A 13,803-nucleotide genomic window follows, 5' to 3' on the forward strand; every position below is an offset into this window, starting at 1 on the left:
TATATAGAGTTGAATGGTTAGAGTGACTTAATTCTGATATGTTCCTGAAGGGCTTAAATACCAAGGGAGAAAATAGATATTAGGATAGGCAGGGTTCTCACCTCCGGCCGGGTTATATAAAGCTTCTGGTCTTTGTGGTCTGTTTAAAAGAATAACATATGTAATAGCACGGACTACTGATTTGCCTGATCGATATTACACTTGAATAAGCTTATACAAAACAGATGTCATTACAATTACATATTATTTTTGGCAAGTCATTTGGTCTTAATGTTGTTTTGGGTCTCAGTTTTGATGAGTGATATGAGTTATTTTATTTAATTAAGGAGTATAAGTGAAGAAGTATTTGTAGGCTTTACCAACTTTTTCATGAGCTTCCATATGGGCAGAATTGAGAGAAGGGGAATTATTGCACTTCTGGGAAAGTATGTGAGGACTTTTCCCCTGCCATGTAAAGAATGCAGTGTGAATAAATCTGTGGCCCCATGCTCTCTGAAGAACTGCTTCTTAAGAAGGTATAAAAATGTGTGGCAAGTCTGTCTGTAAGGGTTCTTGAGGTCTTTCTGGGGAGACAGACCTCTGTGAGGTTTATAGTAGCATGTTGAATATAATTACTATGCAGCGCATTAGATCTCCAGATTTATTTGTCTTTGAGTGCAAGTGTGTATACTTCAATAACATCTCCTCAATTCTCTTGCTCTCAAGCTACTTGTAACTGCCATTTTATTCTATGTTTCTATGAATTTGACTTTTGAGATTCCACATATTAATGATATTGTACATTAGAAATATTATTCTCTGGCTTATCCCACTTGGCATAATGATCCTGAATTCCATCCATGTTGTCACAAATTATAGGATTTCCTTACTCTCATAGCTCAATAATATTCCACTGTTTGTATCTGCTGTGTCTTTTTCATCCATCATCAACTGACAGGCGCTTTAGTTTTTTATGTATCTTGGCTCTTGTGAATAATGTTCAATAAACATGTGGGTGTGGATATCTTTTAGTAACCTGTTTTTATTTCCACTGTATATTTAGATAGAAGCAGAATTTCTGGGTCATATGGCATCACCAATTTTTGCATTTGTGTAACCTCCACACTACTTTTAATAGTGGCTAAAAGAATTTATATTCCCAAAAGGGGTATATAAGGGCTCATTTTCTACACGTCCTCACCAACACATAATATCTCTTGTCTTCTTGATGATGGCTGTTCTAAAGGTGTGAGGTGAGTTTAACTTTGGTTTTCTTTTTGCATTACCCAGGGTGTTCGTGTTGTTCAGCACATTTGTTATATATGGCCTTTAATATGTTGAGGTATGTTCCTTTTATATCCAATTTGTTAATGGATTTAATAATGACAGTGTTGTATTCTGTTAATGCTTTTTCAACATCTTTTCAGATGATTGTATGATATTTATCTTTCGTTCTATTAATGCAGGGCATCAAAGTTTTTCATTTTTATAGGTTGAATCATCCTTGCATCTCAGGGATAAATTCTTCTTGATCATGGTGTATGATCTTTTTGATGTGTTGTTGAATTACATTTATTAATATTTCATTGACAGTTTTTGCATCTATGTCATCAGAGCCATTGGTGTGTAGTTTTGAGCTCTCCCAGCTTCTCTTTGAATAGTGAAGAGGTTGGACCCAATAGCAAGTGTCCCAACTTTCAAGAGGCTGAGGGATGAAGCCCCAAAGCATCTAGTTCTGAAATCCAACTGGTCTTAAATCCAGAAGACCCACAGATTGGAACATAGAGACATTTCTCACCAATTTTCTCCCAGGTCTTAGTGCAGGGGTTCAGAAACTTCTAACTCCCAGCATCTCAATAAAAAAGCTCTATTTGCATATTGTAAAAGCAGCAGCCCATGTGTCAAGCTTCTAATTTGACACACACCTACAGACAGATTGCCAGCCCTGCTGGAGACCAGGGAGGTCTGCAAGTGTCATCTTCACATTCCCACACTTTCCCACTCCAGGTCACCAGTCTCTCCTGGGAAGGAGCCTGTGCCCCAGGTTCTGTGATTGCTGCTCAGAGGCACATCCCATGTCAGCCTGGCCCTGTTGGTCATTGCCACTTGCACATGAGTCTCATAGGACTGAAGCCCACAAGGAAATAGTTCTTAACTGATTATCATCCCCAGAGACTAGTGCAGAGGGTATAGAAAGGAACACCCAAGTGCGGTATTTCTCCAAAAGAAATCTATTTACGTACTTTCAAAATGCTTCTTGAGTGTCTGGTTTCAGTCACCCTGCATCTAGTTGTTGAAAGAGTTCCTCCACTTCAGGTCACTGACCATTCTTGTTATGTCACAAACTACAAGGAGCTACTGGGGAGACCAAAGGCTGCTGGAAAACCACAAGGAACTGAGAGATGAGGTAGGGCCTGGATGGATGATAACTTTCATCTACGTAAGATAGCCTTTGTGGACTACAAGAGGTGGCTGTTTTATTAATGTACAGAAACCAACACAGAGAATCAAGAAAAATGAAGAAACAGAAGAAACAAAAAAGAAGACTCAACTCTAGAAATAGGCCTTACAGAAATAGGGATAAGTGACTTACCTGATAAATAGTTCACTTATGGGGATAAAGGTATTCAACAAGGTTAGAAAAATAATGCATGAACAAAATGAGAATTTCAACCAAAGTTGCAAAATATAAGAAATTATCAAATAGAATCACATAGATGCATAATAAAATAAACTGAAGAATTAAAAATAGGTTCAATAGCATACTAGATGAACTAGAAAAATGATCAGTGAAATTGAGGATAGGTCATTGTAATTCATCCTTTTTGGAAGAACAAAAAAGAATAAAGAATGAAAAAAGTGAAGATAGCTTAAGAGACTGACGGGCCATCATAAAACAAACACATCAGTATTTGCATTCTAGAAGTCTTAGAAGGTGCAGAGAAAGTTAAATGGATGAAAGCTTATTTCAAAAAGTAATGGTTGAAAATATCCCATACCTGGAGAAAGAGCAAACATCCAAATCTAGGAATCTCAAAATACTCCAAATAATGTAAATCCAATAAGAACCATACCACAATGTAGTATAAATAAAATATAAAAAATGAAAAAGAAGGAATCTTAAAACAGAAAGAGTAAAAGAACTTGTTATGTACAAGAGTACCTGTAGAAGTCTATCAGTAAATTTTCCAGCAGAAATTTTGGAGGCGTAAGAAAGAGTGGCACAATATATTCAACGTGCTGAAAAATATGCCATCCAAGAACAGTCTACCAGAATAAGCTGTCCTTCATACTTAAAGGAGAGATAGAATTTTCCGGACAAGGAACCCTAAAGATTTCATTATGAGTAGACTGGTTTTGCAAGAGATTCTAAATGGACTTCTTCACATAGAAATGAAAACTTGCTAATTGGTAATAGGAGCCATATGAAAACTTAACTCTCACTGGAAAGGTAAAAAACTAAGTTCAGATACACTAGTGTCATTGTAGTGGTATGTCACTTATAAATCTAGTACGAAGAGTGAAAGACAAAAATAGAAATATAACTGCAACCACAAAAATTTGTTAGTGGATGCACAAGATGAAAAAGTATGTGTCAAAAACATAAAATGTGGAGTCATAAGGGTAACACTGTAGTTTTAGTATGTGTTAGAGCTTAAGTTGTTTTCAGCTTCTACTTGACTGTTTTAACTATAATAGATGTTTTATATAAGCCTCATGATAACAAAGAGCCAAAACCTCTAGGAAATACACAAAGAGAAAAGAATTTAAGTATACCAGTAGAGAAAATCATTAAATCACTAAGGAGGAGAGCAATAAGAGAAGAAAGGAGTGAAAGGATTACAAAACTAACAGAAAACAATGAACAAAATGACAATGGTAAGTCTACACCTCTCAATAATACTTTGAATGTAACAGGACTTTCTCCAGTGAAACACATTGAATGTCTGAATATATGAAAAAACAAAGCCCAACTGTGTGCTGCTTCCTAAAGACTCATTACAGCTTTGGAATCACACATAGATTGGGGTTAAGGGATGAGAAATAAACTGCATGTAAATGGAGACCAAAAAAAGCAGAGATACCTATACTTACATCAGAAAAAATAGACTTTTAGGCAGAGACTGAGAAGAGACAAAGAAGTTCACTATATAATAATAAAATGATCAATCCAACAGGAGGATGTAGCACTTGTAAGTATTTATGTCCCCTATAGAGGAGCACCTAAATATAGAAATCAAATATTAACAGAGATGAACAGAGAGCTACACAGCAATACAATAAGAGTAGAGAGCTTCATTATCCCACTTTCAACAATGGATCGATCATCCAGATGGTATGTCAACAATTAAACATTGGAGTTAATCCACGTTAGGACAGACGGACTTAACAGATATTTCCAAGCATTTCATCGAAAGGAAGCAGCATAGACATTGTTCTAGAGTCATTTGGGAGCTTCTCCAGCATAGACCATATGTTAGACCACAAAACAGATCTTATATATTTAAGAAGATTGAAATCATATCAAGTGTCCTTTCCAACCACAATGTTAAGAAAATAGATTTCAAGCAGAAGAAGAAAGCTGGACGATTCACAATATGTGGGGTTAAACAGTATGCTATTGAACACCAGGGTGTCAGAGAAGTAATCATAAAAGACACAAAGTAATATCCTTGTTGAATGAAATGGAAATACAACAGACCAAAGTTTATGGGTTGCAGCAAAGCCGTTCTAGATGGGAAGTTCATAAGGATGAGTACCTGCATTAAAAAGGAAAGGCATTAAAACAACCTAAGATTATAACGTATGTAACTATAACAAAGTAGTAGAAGGAAGGAAATAACAAAGATCAGAGCGGAAGTACATATAATCAAACTAAAGGATAGTAGGAAACATTAATGAAAGTAAGCATGGCCTTTTTAAACTGATAAACAAAACAGACAAACATTTTGCTATACTCATCAAGAAAAAAAGAGAGAGGACTGAAATACATAAATTTATAAATGAAAGAAAAGACATTAAAACTGATACCACAGAAATACAAAGCACAAGAAGAGACTACCATGAACAATGATAAACCAACAAACAGGGCCAGCTAGAAGAAATGGACAAATGGTAGAAACATACAGTTCACCAAGACTGAATCATGAGGAAATAAAACATCTCAACAGAACAATTAACAGGAAGACTGAAACAGTAATCAAATACTTCCTACCAAAATTTCAGAACCAAATGGCTTCACTGGTGAGTTCTACCAAGCATTTAAAGAAGAATTATTGAGAATCTTTATCAAATTCTTCCAAAAAGTGGAAGAGGAAGTAACACTTCCTAAACCCATTTTATGAGGGCAGCATTTAAATACTAAAAATGGACATGGACACTAATAGAAAAGAAAAAAAAGTTCAATATCCCAATGAACATAGATGCAAAAGTCCTCATAAAAATATTGGCAAACTGAATTCAACAATACATTAAAAAGTCATACACCATGAACAAATACAGTACATAACACTTCATGACTTATTTATAAGTGAAAGTTTGTACATTTGGTTCCATTTAAATGAGCTCCTATAAAAAAAGAACCATATAATAATTGTACAAATGATGTTATGTAGATATTTTACCTGAAGGACTAGTAATGCAGCATAATATGTTGGAAAGAATTCCAATTCAGGACAACAAATTATATCTACTATTAATAGAGGACATGCTGTGCATGACACACTCCAATAAGTGATGTTTAATCATTATCTGATTTGATTATCTCTATGAAGAGCTGCTTAAGGAAGTAGCTACTACTATCAGCTCTAATTTATAGGTGTAGGAGTGAGGTTGGGAGAGGTTAATTTGCTCAAGATCACAAACCAGCAAGTGGAAAGCCAGAATTCCACCCACATTGGCTGATACCAGTGTTCATATTGGAACCATCAAAAGTCGTGTTTCTGTCGTTAATTAATTTTATTGTATTCCTTATTGCGTTGATTTCCTACTTTATGCATAGGACATAATGCCATGTCCGCCCTGCAGGTTTGCTGTGATGATTGATTAAGATCAGGTATTTTAAAAAATGTGTGTGTGCGTGTGTGTGCGCGTGTGCATCTGTGTATGTATGTGTGCAATGGGAGTGCTTTATAAGCAGTGAGGTATCCACAGATCTACTTTACTGTTGTGAAGTTGTTTTACCAGCTAGCTGTGTCATGTTCATGGAATATTTGATCTCTTCTTGTTTCAGATTCCTCATTTGGAAATTGAAAGTATCAGACTAGATGACCCCTGGATACATAGCAGGTCTACTGACCCCACATTCATTAGAACAAAAGTTACCATGATGAGATCATAATAGGACCACAGGGAACTGGGTGATGGTATCAGAAGGGACCTGGCAAAGTGGGGCATGAGATTAGCTGGGACAAAAGCTCCATGACAACCATGACTCCAGAGAGCAAGTACCTGTGGGCTTTTCTCCCTCTACCTGTCTTTTCTCCTGGCACCTCTGGCCTTAACAACACATTTAAGAGGAACCCCAGGTGTGGGCATCTCTCTTGCTGTGAGTGGACAGCCAGTTTGTAGACCAAAGCTCCTGTCTTGGAGTGTAATAGGGCTCACTGAGAAAACCCTTTTGGAAAAGAAATAAGCAGTTTCAACCTTTGGCGAGAACTCTGTGTTCCTGAGGGCTCTGGGTCAAGGTGAGAGGGCGAGATTAGAGGGATCAGTGGATTCTGTGCTGTCTCAATAGCCGTGGGATACTCCCGGTAGGACTGTGCAGACGAGGTTTGTGGTCCTCAGTGTCCCCGTTCGTCTGTCTCCCTCCCTCCACCTCCACACCCTCCATTTAGGGCTCTTCACTGGGTTTTCTCCTTATCCATGTTGTCTGTCCTTCAGTGAAAAGATTAACCTCTTACCTAACATTTCAGCTATTACTCTGGGGTGAGAGGCAGGGGTTGAGCTCTAGTTCTTCAGTTTCTTAAGGATGTGATCTTGAACTCTGTTGCCTTCCATTCTTTTTTCCCTTAACTGAGGATATTAAGATCATCTAGAACTAATAGACCATGTCTCTAAAGGATAAGAAATTTTAGAAGCTAGTAAATGAGGACTTAATAAAAAATAATAATTTACTGAATTACAGGGGAATATTCTAAACTCAAACATTCTTGTCTGTTTCCCAACTTTAACCATCCCCAAAACCCTTTTAACATGATTTTTCCCTTGAGGATTATTTTTTTACCATAATGACAAAAACATGATTTCCATTTAAATTTATAGCTTTGATTCATAATTTCTGAGTAGGGAAAGACAAGCTAGTCACAACATAATCATATGACAGAAAACTCATGTATAATTTCATTCCCTTGAAATATTGCAAATAGTTCTGTGTTGTCATCTTTGAAAAGCCTGGCATAGTACGGAGGCGCTAGCTGGTGACACCATCTCAGGGATGCCGCACCTGAGCGCAGGTAGCATTGCCCTCTTTTACCTTCTTTTACTTATGTTTCCATCATTGAGCGACATTCTGTGTTTCTCAACACAACTTTGCAAACTGACTATGTCCTTAGTTGATAAGAATGGAAGAGTTTTGTAAAGTTTTGTTTTACATCCACGTAGTAAAATCCCCAGCATATTGACATCAGTCATCTTTTCTACTGCAATGAATTAGTCAACTCTTGGAAAAAAATTAATCAAAAAGAGTGATTATATTTTGAATGTTCCCCTTTTCCTCTAGCTTATCTTATTTTAAGAACATATGTTTTCAGGGTCAATTTTATCATGAGTAAGTAAAGCAACCAACCACTCCTCACTCTTTTTGGGCCCCTGATGGGTTAGACAGAGGGCATTTAGTTGTGGCTGCCTCTGTTCCCAGGATGTAATAAGAAAGTGAAGAATTTTAGTGCAACTGCTTAATCAAAGTTTGAATTATTTTCACAGATTTGATCTATTATCTTAGTATATTTGGATATGGTATGTGCATCAGTCTACATTTTCAAAGCATTTTCATTGAATTGAACTCCTCTTGAATAAAATATTTGACAAATGGCATGGCAGCATCTATTTGAAGAGTAGCAGAAAGATTTCCAAGTTCAACTGAAATGAAGCAAAGTAAGATATTTTTACTTCCACGTCCAAAACAGCTTCAAAGAACCAGTTATTAGTCAATATGTATTTACTATTAAATGCAATTATTAGTATATTAGTATACTAGATTCTTATTAAATAAACCAGCTCCACTAGGGCACGTACTGTACATCATCAGTATTATCATTTCAGCCGCATTTGGTGGTGGTGGAATATAAAAGTGGCATCAAGAGTTGATTATCCATCTGAGTGGGAGAAAATGTTGCAATACAAGATAGAAATAAAGACAATCATTTATTAACAATCTTATTTATATTGTGATAGAGACATACTCTTCAGTAATAATTATATGAAGAGGTCCTGATGCTTCAGTGTTATTTCTGCCTTATTTTTCTTTCATAGAGAGGGAAGATAATGGGAGTGATAATTGCTAACATTAATTTAGCCCTTATTGTTTTAAGCCCTTTATGCCATTGAATCCATTCAACAACCCTATGAGGTGCTAAGCACTATAGGCCCACTTATACATGAGGCAACTGTAGCACAGAGAGGGTAATAACTTTGTAAGAGTCCGATGCCAGGAATTAAAAGCCAGGAAAGTCTGAAGTCTTCCCTCTCGTTCTTTCTCCATCATTTCCCATCTCCCTCTCCCTCTGTCTCTCTGTGCTGACTATTAAAGATTATAGATATAGATATCTTAATAGAGTTTATAATTATACATATAAGAGTTGTAGACAATTGAAAATACAAGTATAAAGAAGAAAATCAAAATAATAACACTCAATATTTTGTTATTTGTAATTCATCCATGGGTGTTTGTATGTCTGTGTGTGTGTGTGTGTGTGTGTGTGTGTGTGTGTGTGTGTGTGTGTGCGTGTGTGAGTGAGAGAGAGACATTATATAAAGCAACTGTTTCCTCTAGTCAGGTGAAACTATTCTGTGCGATGCTCAGCAGTATGTGGCAATGCGTAACCTTTATTGATTTATGCTTTTTATATTAAAGGCATTATTACATTGTCTATTTTATGTTTTGTGACTGTTTTCACTATTCACCAACTATATTTCAAGAGTGTTTTACTTAAGTGGCTTTTTCTGCTATAACCTGATTTTAAATTGTTAAATAGTATTTTCTTCTATGTTTTCTGTTTTAATGTTATATTTCAGATATATCTTTCCCATCCCAAGATTATGTAAAGGCTTACCAAGTGTTTATCCTTCTCTATCAATGGAAATATAACTTAAAAAGAACTACTAACTTTATCACATATTCAATTCTTACTAATATTTACCATTTTTTATGAAATTTCAGATGCTAGTATGACACTTTTCTATTTTTACAAGAATCATGAATCATCCATCTTTATTAACCTTTTTAATACTTGAACATACAAGGCTTTTTATTTCTTAAATATCTTCATATTTCATTTCTTTCATTTCTTAAATGTTATAGTATACTTGACATACAGTATATTAGTTTCAGGTGTGCAGCATAGGGATTCAACAGTTTTATGCTTAATGAAATTCTTACCATGATAAATGTGTCTACTACCTGTCACCATACGATTATTGACTCTATTCCCTATGCTGTACTTTTCATTCCATGAATTATTTATTCTATAATTGGAAGTTTGTACCTCTTTATCGCATCAGTCATTTCACCCAATCCCCACCCCCACCTTTTATGTCAACCACTAGGTTTTCCAGTGTATTTATGGTTTCTTCCTGGTTTGGGTTTCCTTGTTTGTTCATTTCAAATACTTTTCATTATTAATCTTTGTCAAAATTTTCTTGGCTACTCTCAGTGATTCACTCTTTCATCTCAAGGAAGGTAAGAAAAGTTATGGAAGCAAGTTATATCTATTATGAATCTGTTAGTAAGTTCCAAGCAGCTGAGTGTATCAAAGAAAATATGAAATAAACCTATGAAGTACTTGTGCATTGAAATTACCCACTTGGACCTTTTCTCTTCATCAAGGCCCATCATAGCATGATGTTGGTGGCCAACTGACCTAAGGACACTCAAACTCAAGCAAGCCTGATATGAAATCATTTACCTGGCTTGTATCTTCATGGTCTCAGGTGATTTGACGTGCTTCTGTCCGAGGTCGGAATCTACATCTGCCTCGAGGTTCTGATGCCTGAGGCTGCCTGCAAGGCTGATGATCTCTCGGGAAACTCCCCCAATTGACCCATAAACCTCTAGTACTCCTGGCATTCCTATCAATAGGGACAACAGTCACTCATGGTTATCTGTAAGCAGTCAATGATAATAATAGCCAACACCTATCGAAACAGTTACTAGGTACTAGACTGTGTGCTGAGCATTTGTATGAAGTTTCTCCTGTAACCCTGCCAGGAACAGGATGGTTCTGGATCTCTCATGTTTCTCACTTATTCTAAGCGGTCAATCTTAGTGTGTTTAAGCCATTGGGACCGGTACACAGAGCAAGATGGTATCAGAAGGAAAACTCCAATGTCTTAATCTCTAACTATAGTCCTATACTATTCCTTAGGTAGCAAAATACCCTAAATGATAATACATTGGGTTCAGTAGTGAGCTATATCAGCATCCCTTTTGTGTACTTTCTATGAAGGCTTCCCTAGTACACTTATTCTATAACTTCATTGGTCGCACATGTTGTGCCCCACCAAAAAATTATCAGTTATAAACTGTGATATAATTTTGTGACCAATTTGGAGATCAGATTCTAAATACATTGCTACAAGATTGAGAAATTATTTATAAAAGGGTAAATGTGGGTAAAATTCCAATATTTCCAGAATCTCTCACCTGGCTTTAGTGCATCTCAATATCAATAGGTCTTACCAAGGTGTGGAGAGAAGTAGTCCATCTCCAGATCACTAGATAACTTCAGAGGGCATGGAGAGCGAGCGCACACATGGACCAGAGAGGTTTGGTGTGGCTGCACAGCTGGGTCATGAGAGACACTGGTAAGCAGAATTAGATGACTGCTTGGAAACTATAAACAGGTTTCTTTCACTTCATGTCTCCCTTTGACTAATTCTGGCTTCAAAGATTATTTCCCCATCTTGGACATATATTCTCCCTGAAGTTTTCATGGTGTTAGTTGGCAGAAACTTTGAAACAGAAATGTGTCTTCATGGGTGTGATGCTTGGGCAGGCTTCTCCTAGAGATGGTGGGGAGAGAACCAGAAACCTATTGTGAATGGTGGGAGGCCCCTTAGCGGTAGAGGGTGCAGCTTCACCTGGAGCCCCATCTATGAGGCTTCCACTTGGGAAGCCCCTAGTGGGGTCCTGGTGTAGAGGAAAACATCTTCTAGACATGGGGTCCTTCCCCAGAATTGGAGGAGGGTCAAGACACCAGAAGCTGTGGAATTAGTCCTCCATGAGATGGAGATAGAAGACTGTTTAGAGGCCCTCAGTGGCTGTATGATGGCTGGAATTGTATGATGTTTGTTTCTCAAGATATTGGAAAAGTTATTGAGTAGAGAGACACACTGACAGGTGGCTTGCAGGAGCTGGGCGATGACCTATGCAACACCCTTAAGAAAGAGACACTTATTGAGCAGTCAGGTTGTGCTCCTGAAACACACGTTATCAGCGAGGGAGGAGGCAGCAGGAGAACCCGTGGTTCAGGAGGCCGTGGGGGTGCGGGAGGAAGGAGTGGGCCTTTGGGCGCTGAGACAGATCAAGGCAGCAGGAGCCTTGGGAGGATAAGTGAGTTGGGATGAGGGCCAAAATGTTACCAAGGACACCACCAAAGGCACCAGTCCCTCCTGTATTAGAGACCCGCCTGGTTGTAATTAAGAAAATAAAATGCAACAACTGTGTGCTCCTCAGAGGGAGGAGTAGCCCCCTCCCCAGGTTGTGGAACCCTCCATGCTCAGCCCCTGTACCCAGGATGAGCTGGTGGGCATGAGCGTCTGGCATAGGCAGAAGCCCTCAGAACCTCTGCCTACATGGCTTCTACACCTCTGCGATCTAAGGGTGGAAAACATTGTTATGTCGGGTTCTGAAATGAATAGACTGGCCTCCCTGATGACTGACCCTTCCCTCTGGCAGTGATTGCAAAGAGCACATTACATCTCAGGGAATCAGGCACCTCTGGATTGGCTGACAGCAGCTATCAGGGGACTTTGGCCTAATCAGGGTGATTTACCGTACTTACCCACGAGGGGGAAAACATATGTAGAGCTCCAGCAGGTGTAATGGGAGCTGGGCATGAAAAATATCATCTATACTGTGGACCCCAAGGGCCCTGATGAGGAGTTGTTCACTGTAGGATTGAGAAGTCTGGTGCTCCACACAGCTCCCCTATCTTTCTTTGGGTCCCTCGTGACTATTCTTGCCCCCAAAGTAGCGCAACCCATAAGTGAGGCTACCTATACTTTAGTAGATCAGGGGAGGTTCAAAATAAGAACATGGAAATAAGTATGGTCAACGACTGTTAGGGGAGGTGCAAAGGGCCCGGGACGGTCTCGAGGACCCAGATGTGGGCAGATTTGATAAAGGCGGGGGTAATGAAGGAAAAATTTGATGGACAGCCCAATGGGATCTTGTTACAACTGTGGCACCAATTAAACCCAGAGAAGCAGTTTCATCCGCTGAGGTCCAGGACATGAAGCCAGAGGCAAAGCCCCATGTCCAGCCTGGGTCCTTGCAAGACGTGCTGGGGGACAGTACTCAGGCTCTGCCTGGGCCCTTTCCCCACAGGAGGAGGACTGGGCACTGCGGTTTGACTGGGTGTGGGGGTCAAGGCTCCCACCTTGGGGGACATGGTGGGGACTAGAGTCCACATGTAGAATTAGCAATTCATTGGTCCCCCATGAATGTACGTTATACCCTGGTACTGATTGACCAAGGGGCTGAATGTTTTCTGACTTACAGGAACCCAGAGCATTTTCCTGAGGCCCCTGCTGTGATAGATGGCTATGGGGTTAAGGCAATTAGAGTGATGAAAGCCCAAATCCCTTTGGAGATAGGGTATGAACCCCCGAAGGAGTATACTATGTACATTTCTCCCATCCTTGAATATGTTTTGGGGGTGTATATCCTGCAGGGCCTGTGGTTACAGACTACTGCAGGTCAGCTCAGACTGAGGGTACATGTGGTAAAGGCAGTTCTGAAGGGACATGCTAAGCACCCACCTGTAGCTCTGCCTGTACCTTGACAGATGACAAATAGTAAACAGTATACATTGCCTGGGTTACACAAGGAAACTGGAGAAACTCTTGAGTTGGGGAAGGGGAGCTTCATAAAGCCCATTCATAGACCTTTTAATTCCCCAGTGTGGCCAGTGAAAATGCTGGACAGCTCATGGCATGTGACCTTGGATTACAGGGAATTGAGTAAAGTCACACTGCCTTTGCATGCTGCTGCCCCTCTATGGCAGCCTTTATGGACACACTAAGTCATGAAATACGGATATATCATTATGTGTGGTCCTTGATAATGCTTTCTTCTCTACTGACATAGCACAGGAATGTCAGGAATACTTTGCCTTCATGTGGGAAGGCCGGCAGTGGACATTCACTGTCTCTCCATGGGGATACCTCCACAGTCCCACCAGTTGTCATGGAATTGCAGCCCAGGACTTGGCCACATGGAAGAAACTGCAAACTGTGTGGTTGTATCACTACATTGATGATATTATGCTCATGTCTGATTTTCTTGAAGATTTAGAAGGGGTAGTTCGTAGACTGCTGCAACATCTACAGGAGAAAGGATGGGCTGTGAATATCACAAAGGTTAAGGGACCTGGTTAGTCAGTA

This window comes from Manis javanica, chromosome 11 (assembly GCF_040802235.1).
Source record: "Manis javanica isolate MJ-LG chromosome 11, MJ_LKY, whole genome shotgun sequence".
NCBI lineage: Eukaryota > Metazoa > Chordata > Mammalia > Pholidota > Manidae > Manis > Manis javanica.